Source organism: Schistocerca americana, chromosome 5, assembly GCF_021461395.2.
Source record: "Schistocerca americana isolate TAMUIC-IGC-003095 chromosome 5, iqSchAmer2.1, whole genome shotgun sequence".
NCBI classification, from domain to species: domain Eukaryota; kingdom Metazoa; phylum Arthropoda; class Insecta; order Orthoptera; family Acrididae; genus Schistocerca; species Schistocerca americana.
The window spans coordinates 80000364-80016950 of record NC_060123.1 but is presented as its reverse complement, the minus strand read 5'-3'; positions in this window follow the sequence as shown (position 1 = coordinate 80016950).

The window sequence follows — 16587 nt, the reverse complement described above, 5'->3', positions numbered from 1 at the left end:
CTTGCAACCTACGTTCTCAGTTATTTGCTGGATGTATTCCAATCTCTGTAGTCCTGAACAATTTTCGCAATCTACAACTCCATTTAGTACTATGGAAGTCATTTCCTGGTGGCTTAACAGATGTCCTATCATCCTGTCCCTTCTCCTTGTCACTGTTTTCCTCATATTCCTTTCCTCTACTATTCTGCGCAGAACCTCCTCATTCCTTATATTATCAGTCCACAAAACTTGCAAGATGCGTCTGTAGCATGACATCTCAAATGCTTCGATTCTCTTCTGGTTTTCCTACAGTTTAAGTTTCACTGCTGTGCTCCAAACATATATTCTTAGAAATTTCTTCCTCAAATTAAGTCCTATGCTTGATACTAGTAGACTTCTCTTGACCAGAAATGCCCTTTTTGCCAGTGCTAGTCTGCTTTTGATGTCCTCCTTGCTCCGTATGTCATCGGTTATTTTGCTGCTTAGGTAGCTGAATTCCTTAGCTCCATCTACTTCTTGACCAACGATCCTGACGTTAAGTTTCTGCTGCTTCTCAATACTTTCGTCTTCCTTCGATTTACTCTGAAACCATATTCTGTACTCATTAGACTGTCCATTCCATTCAGCAGGTCATGTAATTCTTCTTCACTTTCAGCCGGGATAGCAGTGTCATCAGCGAATCGTATCGCTGATATCCTTTCACACTGAATTTTAATTCCACCCCTAAACCTTTCTTTTAATTCCACTATTGCTTCGTCGATGTACAGATTGAGCAGTAGGTGCGAAAGACTACATCCCTGTCTTAGACCATTTTTAATAAGAGCGTTTCGTTCTTGGTTGTCCACTCTTAATATTCCCTCTTGGTTCTTGTATATGTTGTATATTATCCGTCTCTCCCTATACCTTATCTCTATTTTTCTCAGAATTTCGAGCATCTTGCAAAATTTTACATTATCGAACGCTTTTCCCAGGTGGACAAATCCTATGAATGTGTCTTGATTTTTCTTTAGTCTTGCTTCCATTATCAGCCCAACGACAGAATTGCCTCTCTAATGCGTTTACTTTTCCTGGAGCCAAACTGACAGTCATCTAACACATCCTCAATTCTCTTTTCCATTCTTCTCCATATTATTCTTGTCAACAACTTGGATGCTCGAGCTGTTAAGCTGATAGTGCGATAATTCTCGCACTTGTCAGCTTTTTCAGTCTTCGGAATTGTGTGGATGACATTTTTCCGAAAGTCACACTGTTTACTGCCAGACTCACTCATTCTACACACCATTGTGAATAGTCGTTATGTTGCCACTTCCTCTAATGATTTTAGAAATTCTAATGGAATGTTATCTACCCCTTCTGCTTTTCTTGATGTAAAGTCCTCCAAAGCTCTCTTAAATTCTGATTATAATACTTGATTCCCTATCTCTTATAAATCGCCTGCTGTTCTTCTTCTGTCACATCAGACAAATCTTCCCCCCTCACAGAGGCCTTCATTGTACTCTTTCCACCTATCTGCTCTCTCCACTGCATTTAACAATGGAATTCCGGTTGCACTCTTAACGTTAGCACCCTTGCTTTTAATTTCACCCAAGGATGTTTTGACGTCCCTATATGCTAAGTCAGTCCTTCCGACAATCATTTATTTTTCGATATCTTCACATTTTTCATGCAGCCACTTCGTCTTACCTTCCCTGCATCTCGTATTTATTTCATTCATCAGCGACTTGTATTTCTGTATTCCTGAATCTCCCTGAAGATTTTTGTACTTCCTTCTTCCGTCGATCGTCTGAAGTATTTCTTCTGTTATCCATGGTTTCTTTATTGTTACCATCTTTGTACCTATGTTTTTGTTTCCAGCTTCTGTTATTGCCCTTTTTAGAGATGTCCATTCCTCTTCAACTATACTGCCTACTGGACTATTCTTTATTACTGTGTCTACAGCCTTGGAGAACTTCAAGCATATCTCGTCATTCCTTAGCACTTCCGTATCCCACTTCCTTGTGTATTGATTCTTCCTGACTAATCTCTTAAACTTCAGCCTACTCTTCATCACCACTATAATGTGATCTGAGTCTATGTCTGCTCCCGGATACACCTCACAATCCAGAATCCGATTTCAGAAGCTATGTCTGACGATGATTCAATCTAACTGAAATCTTTCCGCGTCACCCGGTCTTTACCAACTCTACCTCCTCCACTTGTGATTCTTGAACAGAGTATTTGCTATTGATAGCTGAAATTTATTACTGAACTCAATTAGTCTTTCTCCTCTCTCATTCCTTGTCCCAAGGCCATATTCACCTGTAACCTATTCTTTTACTCCCTACAACTGCATTCCAGTCCCCCATGACTACTAGATTTTCATCTCCCTTTGGGTATTGTATTGCCCTTTCAATATCCTCACATACTTTCTCTATCTGTTCATCTTGAGCTTGCGATGTCAGCATGTATACCGAACTATCGTTGTCGGTGTTGGTTTACTGTCGGTTCTGATAAGAATAACACAATCACTGAACTGTTCGCATTTCTCTGTCGTACCTTCCTATTCATAACGAATCCTACTCCTGCTATACCATTTTCTGCTTCTGTTGATATTACCCAATACTCATCTGTCCAGAAATCATTGTCATCTTTCCATTTCACTTCACTGATGCCTACTATATTTAGAACTGAGCCTTTGCATTTCCCTTTTCAGATTCTGTATCTTCCCTACCACATTCAAGCTTCTAACACCCCTCGCCCCGACTCGTAGAACATGGCCCTTTCCTTGCTCATTCACTCTTTTTCTCATTGTCACCTCCCTCTTGGTAGTCCGCTCCCGGAGATCCGAATGGGGGACTATTCCGGAATCTTTTGCCAATGGAGAGATCATCATGACACTTTTTCAATTTAGGCCTCATTTCCTGTGGATACACGTTATGTGTCTTTAATGCAGCAGTTCCCATTGCTTTCTGCATCTCCATGCAGTTGATCATTGCTGATTCTTCCGTCTTTTGGAGCAATGTCCCACCCCCAGAACGAGAGAGTGCCCTGAACCTCTCTTCGTTCCTCTGCCCTCTTTGACAAGGCCCTCGGCAGAGTGAGGGTAACTCCTTATGCTGGAAGTCTTCGGCCGCCAGTGCTGATTCTTAAACAAAATGTAAGCGGTGGCACGTTTTGATTGTGAATCAAAGACACTACTCCTATCAGAAACTTCCTTTATGCATCGACAAAGTCTAGCCAGCATATGTAAGAGGTAAATACCGTCCATACGCCCTGGCGGGTCCAGCGGTACCGACCGTCCGCCATGTCATCCTCAGGACACAGGCGTCACCGGATGCGGATATAAAGGGACATGTGGTCAGCACACCGCTCTCCCAGCCGTATGTCAGTTTCCGAGACCGGAGCCGCTACTTCTCAGTCAAGTAGCTCCTCAGTTTGCCTCACAAGGGCTGAGTGCACCCCGCTTGCGAACAGCAGTCGGCAGACCGGATGGTGACCCATCCAAGTGCTAGTCCAGCCCGACAGCACTTAACTTCGGTGACCTGACGGGAACCGGTGTTAACACTGCGGCAAAGCCGTTGGCAGCATATGTACCACTATGGCGCAGCAAATCTATGTGTTGGCATCGCCAAGGTCCGTCTGCAGGCTACCATTCAAAGTACCGCTGCACACATTGCAAACTGTGAAGTCACGCCCTCTTTGTTTACATCCATTTCCGGCAACGTACAGTGGTGCCTTGGCAGCTGATTGGTTTAGACAATACCCTAATATGGTCTTTGCAACAACCGAAGAACATTCCACTAGAGGGACAGAGGGATTATAACTCTTGCATCGCCACTTTCAGTGTGTATCAGGAAGAAGCCCATCTGTACAGAGATGGCGCACTGATGAGCAAAGTAGTGATGAACCGTCGGGTATTGGAGCTCCTTCAGACTTCATGGCCCAATCACGATTAATGAACTTGAGCCACGTTAGGTCTGATGCTGTCTCCTGTGACACACGGCGGAAGATGACCGGAAAATCTTCCAAAAGCCGGATTTCTTCTATGTCAGTGTGATGATAGGAGTCCTCAGAGGAATCAAACGCAGCACTGGAGCCAATAGGGAGCCTCAACAGGAGGTCAGTGTGGGAATGTTTGCTAGTGGGCTGACATGACAACTCATACTGGGAATTGGACAGGAGAAGGGATCACTATTGTAACTTCCGGGCTGAACGTCCTGGGAGAAGCTGGGAGTACCCAAACAGAGCCGTCAATGGTCTGTGGTCCGTAACTAGAGAAAAGCGGTGGCCACACAGATATTGATAGAAGTGTGTGACCCCATACATGATAGCCAAGCTTCCTTTTCGAGTTGACTGTAGTTGTGTTGGGCCTTGGTCAACGACTTTGACGCTAACATAATTGGCCCCACTGGGTGTGACAAAACCAGCACCAGTGCTATTAGATGAGGCATCTGCTGCAAGTATGACAGGCTTGTTGGGGTCAAAGGGGACCAAACACTGATCACCTAGTAGTGCGTCTTTCAGCTGCTCGAAAGGGGCAGACATTCAGGCGACGGTACAAACTGAACACCCTTATGGCACAACCAATTTAGAGGCAGCATTTAGGATAAATGGACGTAATAGATTAGCCTCCCCATTACAGCTTGCAATTCCGATAGATTGGTTGTCGCAACAGATGCGAATGGCCACTAAGTGCAGCTGTAATGGATGGATGCCACGCGCATTAATCACGTGTCGAAGATATTCTGTTTCAATGAGAAAGAAGGAACACACAGAACGGTTGCATGTCAGTCCTGCTTTGGAGAATACTTGAAACACTTCCTCTAAATTTGTTAGGTGTTCTGCTGGTATACAACTAAAGACAACTATTCATCTAAATAGTTAAAACGAGAAATTACTTAAGACGTCAGTTGCTCAAGATATCTTTGAAAATATCTGGGCGGAAGTGCTAACGAAGGGTAGCTGCTGAAACTGGAATAATCACTTGTGTGTGCCGATCACAAAAATCTTTGGCACTTCAGCTAAAGGCAGTAGCAGGCAGGCCTCACGGAGATCAATTTTTGGAAATAAATAATCCTGACTAAATTTTTCCATCAAATCCTCACGGTGAGGCGACGAAAAGAATCAACAATAGTTTGTGGATTGAGGGTTGATTTAAAGTCTGCACAGAGGCTCAATTGGCGTGTCAGTTTAGTAAGGACCATCAGGGGTGACCTCCATAGCCCGGCTGACACTGGTTCGATGACGTCACTGTCCCGCAACAGCTGCAACTCGACAGCAACCCGGTCCCATAAAGCACGAGCAACAGGATGAACATGAAAAAACTTGGGCTGCGCATTGTCCTTCAGTGTCATATGGGCCTCGAACCCTTGGACCTTTCCTAAACTACCATGGAACAGGGAACTGTACTTGTCACATAATGCATTAATATTGGCCAGAAACCCAGATGAATTAATTTCTAACACCTTTCCGTGAACTGACAATCCAAATAGATCAAAGCATCCATCTTAGAAATGATAGTAGACATGCGAGAGTACAGCAAGTGAAATAACACTGTTTCAGTAGTACGGTACCACAGAATGTGGCTGCTTTGCACTGGAACAGGTTGTCCATTGCATTCTGACAACAAGTTACATTGTTGCTGAAGCTGTGGGCTACCTAACCATTCACACGTAGTAGTACCTGACTGGAAATTGGTACATCTGTTTAACACGTACAACCGGACATACAACTTGTTGGATTGCCGATTGATAGGTTCAAAGTTTGTGTCCTGGAAAACAGGTGAAATAACAACAGGATAATCGTACCGTTGAGCAGCAGACGCAACATGCACCTCATTAGAATCGCTGTCTGACATGGAATGTGAAAGCTGCCTAACGCAATCTATACTTAAACATACCGTCTGTATGTGGCCTTGTGTGCCACATGCGAAACACTTGGCTTTGTGGCATGGGCACTGTGCCATATCATGAATTTGAAAGCACCGCAAGACTTCAATGATTGTGCGGCTGCGCCGCGGCCCGATGTTGCGACTGGTGTGAACGTGACCTAGACGTCGGGCGACATCTGACCTGAACGTGGTGGAGACTGGCCCCTCAATTGTCTTACTCTTGACAACAAATATAGCAGATCTGAATGTATGCTTTCCCGGCGTATACAGCTGGCGAAGAGTTCTCGGGCTTCCAGCCGGGTGGCGGTGTCTTCAAACTTCAAACTGCGACGTTTCGACGCTGCTGCTTTCATCTGATACTTTCCCCTCTCTGGGGAAGTGTGAGGGGGAGTTTGTGGCCTTTCGGCTTTTACTCCCCTGTGTACTTGTGTGTGTGATTATTTCTGTACTTTTTTGGTGTCTGTGAAATGTGATGATTGTTCTGTGTGAGTCTGGTACTTGCCTGAGGTTTGGTGAGATAATTTTAGTAATTTGGGTAGGAGCAGGATTTGGGAATGGATGTTGGGACTTTTTCTCTTCGACTTAGTCGTCGAAGATCGTCATGGGGCGATTGCGTTTATCGCGGGACATGTCATACCGACCTAGGGAGTGGATGAGGGCGTTTCCCGACCTGGAAGTACCTTCATAGAAGGTCCTTGCCAGGTCTTGAAAACGCTCTCTCAGGAGTGGGATTTCCGCAGCGGCATGCAAATCGCCAATGGGGAATCCAAGAGGTAAACGCAGTGCCCTCCTGAGGGCGCGGTTCTGCAGCCTCTGGAGTTTGTCCAGGTGCTGCTTCGCCGCGCATCCCCAGACAGGACACGCGTATTCCGTGACTGGCCGGATCAGGGCCTGGTATACGTTCACTCCTACTGAGCAGGAAAGGGAGCTGGATGAGTTGAGGATTGGGTACAGGATGGACATTCTGGCGCAGACCTTCCTGTGGACCTCGTCTATGTGGTGTTTCCACGTAAGACGAGAGTCCAAGGTTACGCCAAGATACTTGGCGGTTCTGCGCCAGGGGAGTTGGGTTCCGTTTAAGTGAAGGTGGAGGGGGGGGGGCGTTGAGGAGGTTCGCGCCTTCCGAGCCTACGGGTAATCAGCATTGCCTGCGTACGTTTCGACGAGTGACATTCTCATCATCTTCTGGCGAAGTGCCGAGACTTTGCGGATGCCGGTCCCTTTATACCTGCGGTGTGCCCACCAGCACCTGGCCGCGGGAGGCTGGGTCCAGAGGAACCGGAGGGCGGGGTGGAGGGGGAAGCGGGTGCGCCGTTCGTATCTCCGTCAGAGCATTCTCATCGCGTCTCGTGAGCAGGACGGTTCTTGTTGCGTTCCTGGCGTATTGCGGCTAATGCTGGATTCCAGGCCGCGCTCAGTTGATAGCCTTCGTCCCTGTTCACAAGATTCTCGTGGACCCGTATTTCTATTGATTCTTTGATGACGCTATCCCAACAGCTCCCGGCTAGGCACAGCACTCTGGTGTTTTCGAAATCAAAGGTGTGGTTTTCTTTGATGCTATGTTCAGCTATAGCAGATTTCTCTATCTGTCCAAGTCGAACATGCCTGATGTGTTCCTCGCACCTTTTAGAGATGCAGCGCAGCGTTTGACCAATGTACTGCACACCACATTCGCAGGCAATGCTGTATATACCAGGTGTGTTTAGTTTGAGTGGGTCTTTAGCTGAGCCCAGCAGCTCTTTCGTCTTCGGTGGTGGTCAGAAGATGGTATTTATGTTTGATTTTCTTAATAGCCTCCCGATTTTGGCTGATGTGGGCCCCAAATATGGAAGAAAGGCGAGTCTCTTGTTAACTTCCTCTTCCTCTTCCTGAAATTTGTCAGCGTGTCTCCTCTTGAAGGCCCTGCCAATCAGTGTTTCACTGTACCCGTTTTTCCGAAATACCTCTCTTAGGTGGTGTAATTCGTCTGAGAGGCTTTCTTTGTCACAAATGACGTGCGCCCTATGTACCAAGGTGGGCAGTACTGACTGGCGTTGCGCCGGATGCTGGCAGCTGGTTGCATGGAGGTACAGGTCTGTGTGCGTCTTTTTTCTATATACTGAATGGCCCAGCGTGCCATCCGCTTTCTTCCTGATCAGTTTGTCCAGGAATGGAATACAGCCATTCTCTTCTACTTCCATCATGAGGGTGCTAATCTCATGTATGCCGTTTAGGTGGTCCATAAACTCCTCCAGTGCCTGCCTGCCATGCTGCCAAATCACGAAAGTGTCGTCCACATAGCAGAAGAAGTGCCTGGGTTTACGGTGAGCAAAGTCTCGGCACTTCGCCAGAAGATGATGAGTATGTCACTCGTCGAAACGTCGCAGTTTGAAGACAGCGCCACCCGGCTGGAAGCCCGAGAACTCTTCGCCAGATATAGCAGATGCTTGAAAATCATGCTCAGTTACATTGACAATGTCCTGTGACTCAATAACTGACAATACCATACTAAGGTCACGGTTTGGACGCTTTAGCATCACAGCACCAATACGAGAATCCAACACCTTCTGAATAATCGCATCTCTCATCGCAATGTCGCTGTAAATTAATCCATATCAACACTAAAAGTGACGTTCTCCAGTAAGGCTACGACGTTCTGTTACCCATTGTTTGCAGGACTGTTCTGGCTGCCGTTTTAATCTGAAAAACTTATGACGAACAGCCGCTACAAGCATTTGTGTTTGAAACTGACTGGACAGTTTCTCAGCTAACTGGTCGTATGGAACCTTATGAGGCTGGCGATCTGGAAACAGTTGTACTACCAACCGGAATACATCTGCGCCTACGAATAAGAGAAAATGGTAAATACTCTGATTACCTGTTACGGCGTAGGCGCTAAAATGCGCCGTTCACTGCGCAACATAATCCGTCCAGTCTTCGCTTTTCCCCAGAAAGTCTCTGAATTTAAGCGCTTGATCCATTTGTTGAAATGTTTCCAAATGAACTGGCTAGGGTAGTGGTCGTGGTGCCGCCACAATTTCTTACAGTGCTTGTAATAATTGTTCAGTCCTTTGTCCCTGCAACTGTATAGTTTGCATTAAAGATACATCCGGCAGACACATCGTGAACACTCAATATAACAACACACACAAACAGAAAAGTAACACTGCTACAAGAGAAGGTTAGTTACATAATTTGCCATGGTAAGTTAAACACCGAGCTGCATCCTCAGCATGAGTTTACTTGTTGTGTCCGACTTTTCAGACACTGAGGTGGCTTGTAGTAACGTAATTAACTAGGACGCTCTGAATAAGTGAAACACTGTTAAGCACAACAAAACTATTTTTGCTGGCCAGACTCGGATTTAGCTATGAAACTTCACACGTGGACTTGTGGTTTAGGACACACAAAATGAGCCACTATTGCTGAGTCACGAATTGATAAACGTTCAGAATGGCGATACTGTGGCTTCAGTACAGTCGCTAGAAGATACAATAGCTCCACTAACTATTTGCATATGACAAAATGACAATACGTAAACTCAACTAGCAATAGTGAATTACAAATAAACAATGACAGTCGATAAATAAACCCATAGCAACTGGAATAGCAACATGCAAAACAAAAACACTACAGACTTCCGCACCAACCTTATAGCACCAACTTAATAGCAGTGCCTCACTTCTGTTTGGGTTCTGGGCGTCATCTGACTAGTCTTAAAGAGGAAAACTAAATTATCTGGTTCATTCTCCATCGTATCCTAGGATACATGGCATTAGCCCTTGCAGATTTTGTCACTGTGTGCCACGATAATGGGGATAGCTTAAAATGTACTTTGAAGGTGTTGTAAATTGGCCATGTACTTTTTAAAGAAGCTATACCAGCTTTATCACTGCCCGATTTACTGAAACCATGCAAAACCAAAACGAACGTGACCAGACGGGATTCGAACTCTGGTCCTTCTTAATGCAACCAAGTCACATCGTTTTGTGAGATGGGGAAGTCAACAAAGAGCAAACGTTAGCCGACTGAATACGTAGCTTCCCTAAAGACCCTGAGGTTCCGTTAACTGCGACAATGTTGTCAGTTTGGTAAAGGTACCGGCTTCCTAACTGTTGTCAAAAGGAGGAACGTCGTTTAGTAACAGCACTGGTGCCTCCTAAACTGAAAATTATGCAAATAAACCTTACAGAAGCAAGCAAAATATTTTAGGCACAGTTTATAACAAGTTATTTATCTTGAATCAAAAGAAATTTCTAAGTTAGGTTTAAATGATGAAGTGTAATACCTCACCATATGATCGTTTACGAAAAACTGAACTTGGATATCCAGTCGCTTACACCACACTCAAGTGAAAAATACTTACAAATAATTTTATTTCACGGTTGGGAAGAGTATTGTACCTGGAGGACAGTGTACGCCTACATGATTTTGACCCCTCTAGTGACTTGTTTTAGAATCACATGCAATAAAATGTGCTAGAGACTGACATAAGCAGCTCTTGGCATCTTCTGCTCTTTTTATTGTTGTGGGCCACGTAAGACTTGTGGTTGGTGTTTGAATTGTCTGCCCCGTCGTGTCGAGTTAGCCGTTTCCTCTCAAGTTTAGTAGAGGGCGCTGCTGGGTTAAAAGGGCCCTACCGCACTGTGACGCCAAGGAACGTCTGCTGGCAGAGACGCCAAACAGGAAAGTATGGAAGGCGATAGAGCCTTCCACACCTGTCCGCCCTATTCTGTATCTTTCGGCCGCTTGCGAGGTGCCGGGGCTAGCAGTGTATTTAACACTAAATTCTTCTAGAGTCTTCATATGGAAATGATGCTCTAAGCCCCCCCCCCCTTTTCTAGCTCCGACTTTTGCTGTTGCACATGGATTAAGAAGAAACGCGAACTGACTGTAATAGACCCTGCAAGTGGAGTAGAAAAGAGTTTGGCACCTGCAATAATTTCATTAACGTAGTGAGAAATGATAGGGTTGCTCTACCGATTAACAGAATGAAAGTTCTGTCCAAAATAACAATATGATTCATTAAGACTAAACTCAAAATAATAAACAAAACACGTGAAACATTTACAGTACATCAAACTGGATACTGAAATAAATGCTGTGAAGGTGAGGTTGTCCATAAACTAGATTCTGACATTTATGACCAAGTGGTGTGTGGAGCCAATTTCTTGCAACTCAAATCTTAAGAGGAACACCCAGCCGACCCAACATTAAATGCTGCTACAGTAGTGAGAACTCAGGCAATGAACACCCAAGACGGAACCACGTTAGAAAAGACGGGAACAGGCGCGCTCTGCTGAGCTCTGATTGTCACATAGCAAAATTCTCTAATCTGCCGGTGCTGCGGACATACTTTACCAAGCTGTCTTCTTAACTGCAAGGACACGATCTGGCATACCGGAGGTGATGGCTGGTTGCTTCGACGTCCCGTCGTGGTGATGATAATGTCGCGACTATAGTCCGAAGACTTCCCAGCAACACAAATGCGTCTCTGAGGGAGACGAAGAAGACTCGATACACAATCACTGACGGGAAAGTGACTGATTTTAACAAGCGAAGTCACACAGTAACTCCGATACAGTCAACTTTAGCCAAAACTGCTCAAGACGGACAACGTAGGCCGCTTGTACGCAGAACGCCCGATTGCCAACTGTATTCGGAAAGTTACGTTAAAGTCGAAACTTCAGAAACTTTGTCAAACAGTTACAATTAAATGAAAGTACATTAGACAGCCAACGGAAGGCAGGCTGTCCAGAGCAGCGAGAGCTCAGTCTTGTAACCTACTCTGACCGAAAGACGAGAGCACCCGTACAAGCCGATCACAGAATATTCCCACCCCACGACAATGGCCGTGGTTAAACGTGCCAATCAGACACTCGAAAATCGGCTGAAAATTCCACTCTATTGGAGAAGCACTACTATTCCACCAATGGAGATACTTGGCGCCAATATCTGCGCCGATTTTGTTACGACACGGAGCTATCAACTGAGCAAGCCAGTCACAATTATGATTTTGCAGAAAACGCGGGAATTTTCCCGCCAAGACTGCCTGGGAACATAAGTCACTCCCACGCCTCGTCGGTAGCCCGTCAGAAAACGTTTTCACTAAGTTTCTGCGAAGTAACGGAATCTCTAACCCCAGCCTCTCCTACAGGCCCCTGTGGGCGTGTGGCCCCCGATCTTACGACAATGTCGGCGTCTGGACAGCATCCACTCGACACCCTCACACCAGTCGGCATAACCCTTTCAAGCTCAGCAGAACCCGCCAGTCACCGGACCACCCAGGTGACGAGAGACGCTGCGTGGGAAGTCCGCATGTGAAGCAATACCAACTTTTCACCACATGGAATTAGAGAGGAAAATATTAGTATCTTCTATGTTCTCAATACTAGCCTTCTAATGACAATACTCGGCCATACTTCCCCAAATCGAATTACTCAGAGTAAGATATAAATATGAGAGGGGGCAAGACACTGTATGCATTGTAAAGGCATACCACCTCTCACGCTCTGCCGATCGGGTCAGTCAGCGAGCGCACCGATCGGCGTTGTTTTCGAAGGAGAGCCACCACGTCATTCTGTAAGTATTTCGCAAGTGATGCCGAACGGTTCTAGTGTTTTTAGTTCTATTCGCGCCAACTAATCAAAAGCTATCTGCTGCAGATCCGCACATGTGCACTGCAGCGCGCACTGCAGCAACAACCCGAAGCGGCTAGCAGCCGACACAGGCAAGCTGTTCTTCACAGCACCAAAAAGTGTATTTAGAGTACGTAACACTGTTCAAATTTCGCCAACCACGTGCTTTCATGCATGCCTAATAACGACTGTGTTCTGGAAACTGTCGTAAATATCATATTATGTCATTTTACGCTCATTCAAATCGACGTCTTTTTTTTTATTTTACATTTCAGAATATGAGTTAAGAATGGAGTGAAGTATCACATTGTACAAAAACATCTATAAAAACACCCGAAAAATTCGTCATTTTTTTCTGTTTTCCATCGTTCCTTGGCTGCTTCAAAATTCATGGAGGTATGTTCCGTCTGTGGAACTAATTGGAGGCAGTTTGTTTTGTTGCCATACGCGTTTCGCTTCTTTTATTTGTGAACACCTTCACAAATAAAATAAGGGAAAAGCATATGGCAATAAAAAAACTGTTTTTAATTAGTTGCATAGACGGAACATACCCCCTGAACCTGCAAAATTGTTTCAGAGAGTGTCAAAGAATAAGAAGAGGAATAGAATGTGGTTGTAACTCGCTCCTAGAGATCCAGATGATGCCTACTTCCCTAAAGGATACATGACCGATTTGGTTCTTAAAAGCAAAATTTAAGAAAAACTTCTTCGAGAGTGTGTGGCGAGTGCAGCAATTGAAGTTCGTCATAGTTTATAACATGCACCTGTTGAATCAAAATATTTCACGTATCGTGGTATCGTCTAAAAATATTATGGGGGCAACTTTTCATCTCTCTTTACTATTGTTAAAGACCCGATGGCAGATAAATTCTTGAGAAAAGCAATAGTATAAAGATGATTGCTGCTAGTTTCATTCTCATTAACTTTGGCTGTGCTCGTAGATTCCCATCTGGCCACACACTCGGAAATCGCTACGTATTCAGAAAAAAATGGTGAATTATTTGTGCCAAGAAAAAAATATAAATGTCACTGCCAGTTGTTTCACGCACAGCAATTTTATCCTTCATTCCTTAAACATATGAAAGTTATCTAAGATACTCATTACGGATAAAGCGCGCACTTACATGTAAATAACAAACCATATTTCAGAAAAATACGTAAGTCTGACGTATAAAGAAGTCTCAGAATGTGTTTCAATCATGAAGAGAAACAAAATCTATGTCCCCAGCGGTATGCAGCTCCACTGCAGTTCGTTTCACTGACTGCTTGACTACTACAACTCAAATGTACCTAGCACATTATTCCAGGTTATTCCGATGAAGACTCACGCAGGCTGACTTCTTTGTGGAATGATGCGAGTATAAGCCGTAAATGCATGAAATTTTGGAAGGTTTCCTCTTTCAGGCTTCACAAAATCCCTTTCCATTGTTATTTAAAAATTTTAAACGCATTTCGATGCTTAATAAGTAAACCATTTGCTGGAAAAGAACGTGAAGTCACTAGTAATTTCAGCTGACACTAATGTGATACATGTAAGCAGAGACCACCTTTTGAAATTTAATGATTTTTTAAACTCTTAATCACGTAAAAATAACAGGTATCTTGTGATATTATTGACCGAATCTGCTTTTTCTTTGATGTTACAGTCATTCATGGTAATAACAATACAAACCATATTTCTAACAAAGGAAAACAGTCTATTATCAACTCACTTTCCACTCAGATGCATTCTGATGATTCTTCAGTTAAACACAATCACTAAATCAGAAACTAAAGCCACTCAGCAATTCTAAAATAACAAATTTTAGCTGTAACAGTTCACACAAAATCGAACAAATGGCCATAACGAAAGCTAACCATCTATCGGGACAGTTGTCCGAAAATCGGTGGCAGGACCGATCGGTAACAGGTCTGAGAAGCTTACAGCATAGAACCGAAAAATGACCTCACTGCCGAGGCTATCCTACCGTCCCGCTTGGCAGGAATGATACAGAATAAGGCCCCAGTGGCATCTACCCAACTCTGGCGGCTCTGCCGACAGGTCTGACAGCCTGGTTGCGCTGTCAGCGAAACAAACACCGGCGCCGGCCTGTGTGGCCGAGCGGTTCTAGGCACTTCAGGCTGGAACCGCGCGATCGCTACGGTCGCAGGTTCGAATCCTTCCTCGGGCATGGATGTGTGTGATGTCCTTAGGTTAGTTAGGTTTAAGTAGTTCTAAGTTCTAGGGGACTGATGACCTCAGATGTTAAGTCCCATGGTGCTCAGAGCCATTTGAACCAAACACCGGCTTACAGCCACTCCAGCACAAGCACGCCAGCAGAACTCCAGAGCTAAGCCTGCCGCTCACGTGTACCTAGTTATCTTCGCGCACATGAGCGCTATGGGTAGTTTTCACACCAAACTTTTGTCTGTGGGACTGAGGTGAGACCAACAACTTGGGACACTCCATCTCAGGACTACTCAAATCGCGAATTAAAAAAAAAAAAAATGTGCTGGGAATTATGAGCGTCATAAATGGAGCCAAGTTCAAAGAATAATCTCCTCCACCTTATAATGACGTTCCAAGTACTTACAATTACGCCGCTTCTGGAATCTGGCCGGATGGAGATCGTGGGAATTACCGAGTCTCAATTTTCTCACAGCCTGTTCCTGATGCTCCACTCCAGTCACAAGAAGTTAACGCAGCAGACAAAACACATTTTACTATCCAGGCTATGGAAGTTTACCTCAAATCCAACTTCCAGATGGAAATAATACAGCTACATCTCCTGCTGCAGAAAGTGATGTTAGTGGGTCCCATACATCAGATATGAAAATAAGATACCTGGACAAATGAGGTACGTTTCCTATTTTTATCTAAAACATTTATAAAGTGAATTTCAATGTATAAGAACGTATTATTCAACTAAAAACCGAAAAATAAGTTCTATGTATACTTTACATTACAACTAAAACGGTAAATATCACTGGAGACAACAAATAATTACCTACCGATTAGACAAGTCATGAAAATCGTTTCCTCTGGTGAGACTACTTTCCTTAGAAAGAGTATCCTTTTCCATCAGTTTATCTCGGAAGATATCCACTAACTCAGAAAGGAACATACTGACATTCTCGCGAAACTGGAAAATTTAGCACTGTAATTTCTTAAATCATCATACAGCGGGCGAATTAACACGTTTATGTCACGATCAGCATTGAAGGGATGTACGCAGAACTCCTTTTTCTGCATTCTCTTTTTATTTAGAACTTGCACACAAAACTTCTACCTACTCCAGACTGAAGGCGTTCCTCTCCCGGCGTCTCATGCTGCCAGACCTGAGCGCTTAGAGATGGGTCGTTCGCTAACTAACGGGTCCAAAGGAACTGTTCATCGAGATGAACGGAACGAGCGGTGAACCAGTTCTAAGGAACGGTCTTTCATAGTTAACTTCGGTCGCGGCGTTCTACTTATAGTTCCCGGGAATAGGAAACAGCAGGTCTCGTTCCCACAACGGCATGTCGTTCCAGCATCCATCCCATTCCCGTCTGTCTCGGTCTCGGTCTCTGGAATATGTGGGTGTTTTATCGATTGTTCCTGTCTGTGACCTGTGTTGTCTCTAATTCTTTTTCAGAGTTTTCTCTGTTGAGAGAGATTTTGTTCGTTCTGTGCATATTGTTGTGGAGAGCTCCTAGTTTTACGTTCTGTGGGTGATTTGATATGGCATGTATAGATATCTCTATTGCAAATTCATGCTCATTGTTGTTTTGATTTATGGCTGTCGTAGGAAGTGTATTTGTTTTGTGTTTCTTTTCCCTTGATGAGCTTTGAAGCCGGGTCCCAGTGGTGACTTTCTGCACAAAGAGTCGTCGGCACTGACAACCGTGCAGTCACTCTGCTGCCGGTGAAGCGGAACAGCTGGCCACGGGAGCGAGTTGTTATGGAGGGAGCTGTAGCCCCCGCGCAGCCCCTGGGGGATTTTTGCGCGAAGGGGCGGCCCCGCTACTCGCGCCACCGTCGGATCTAGTGGGAGGGATCCGGCCGGAGGATTTGGGGTACTACGTGATCTGCACCCGATAATGAAACGGGGTTAGCACCGCACCGCCACAGTGGGGAAGGCGAGGACCACCCCGTGGGCTAGT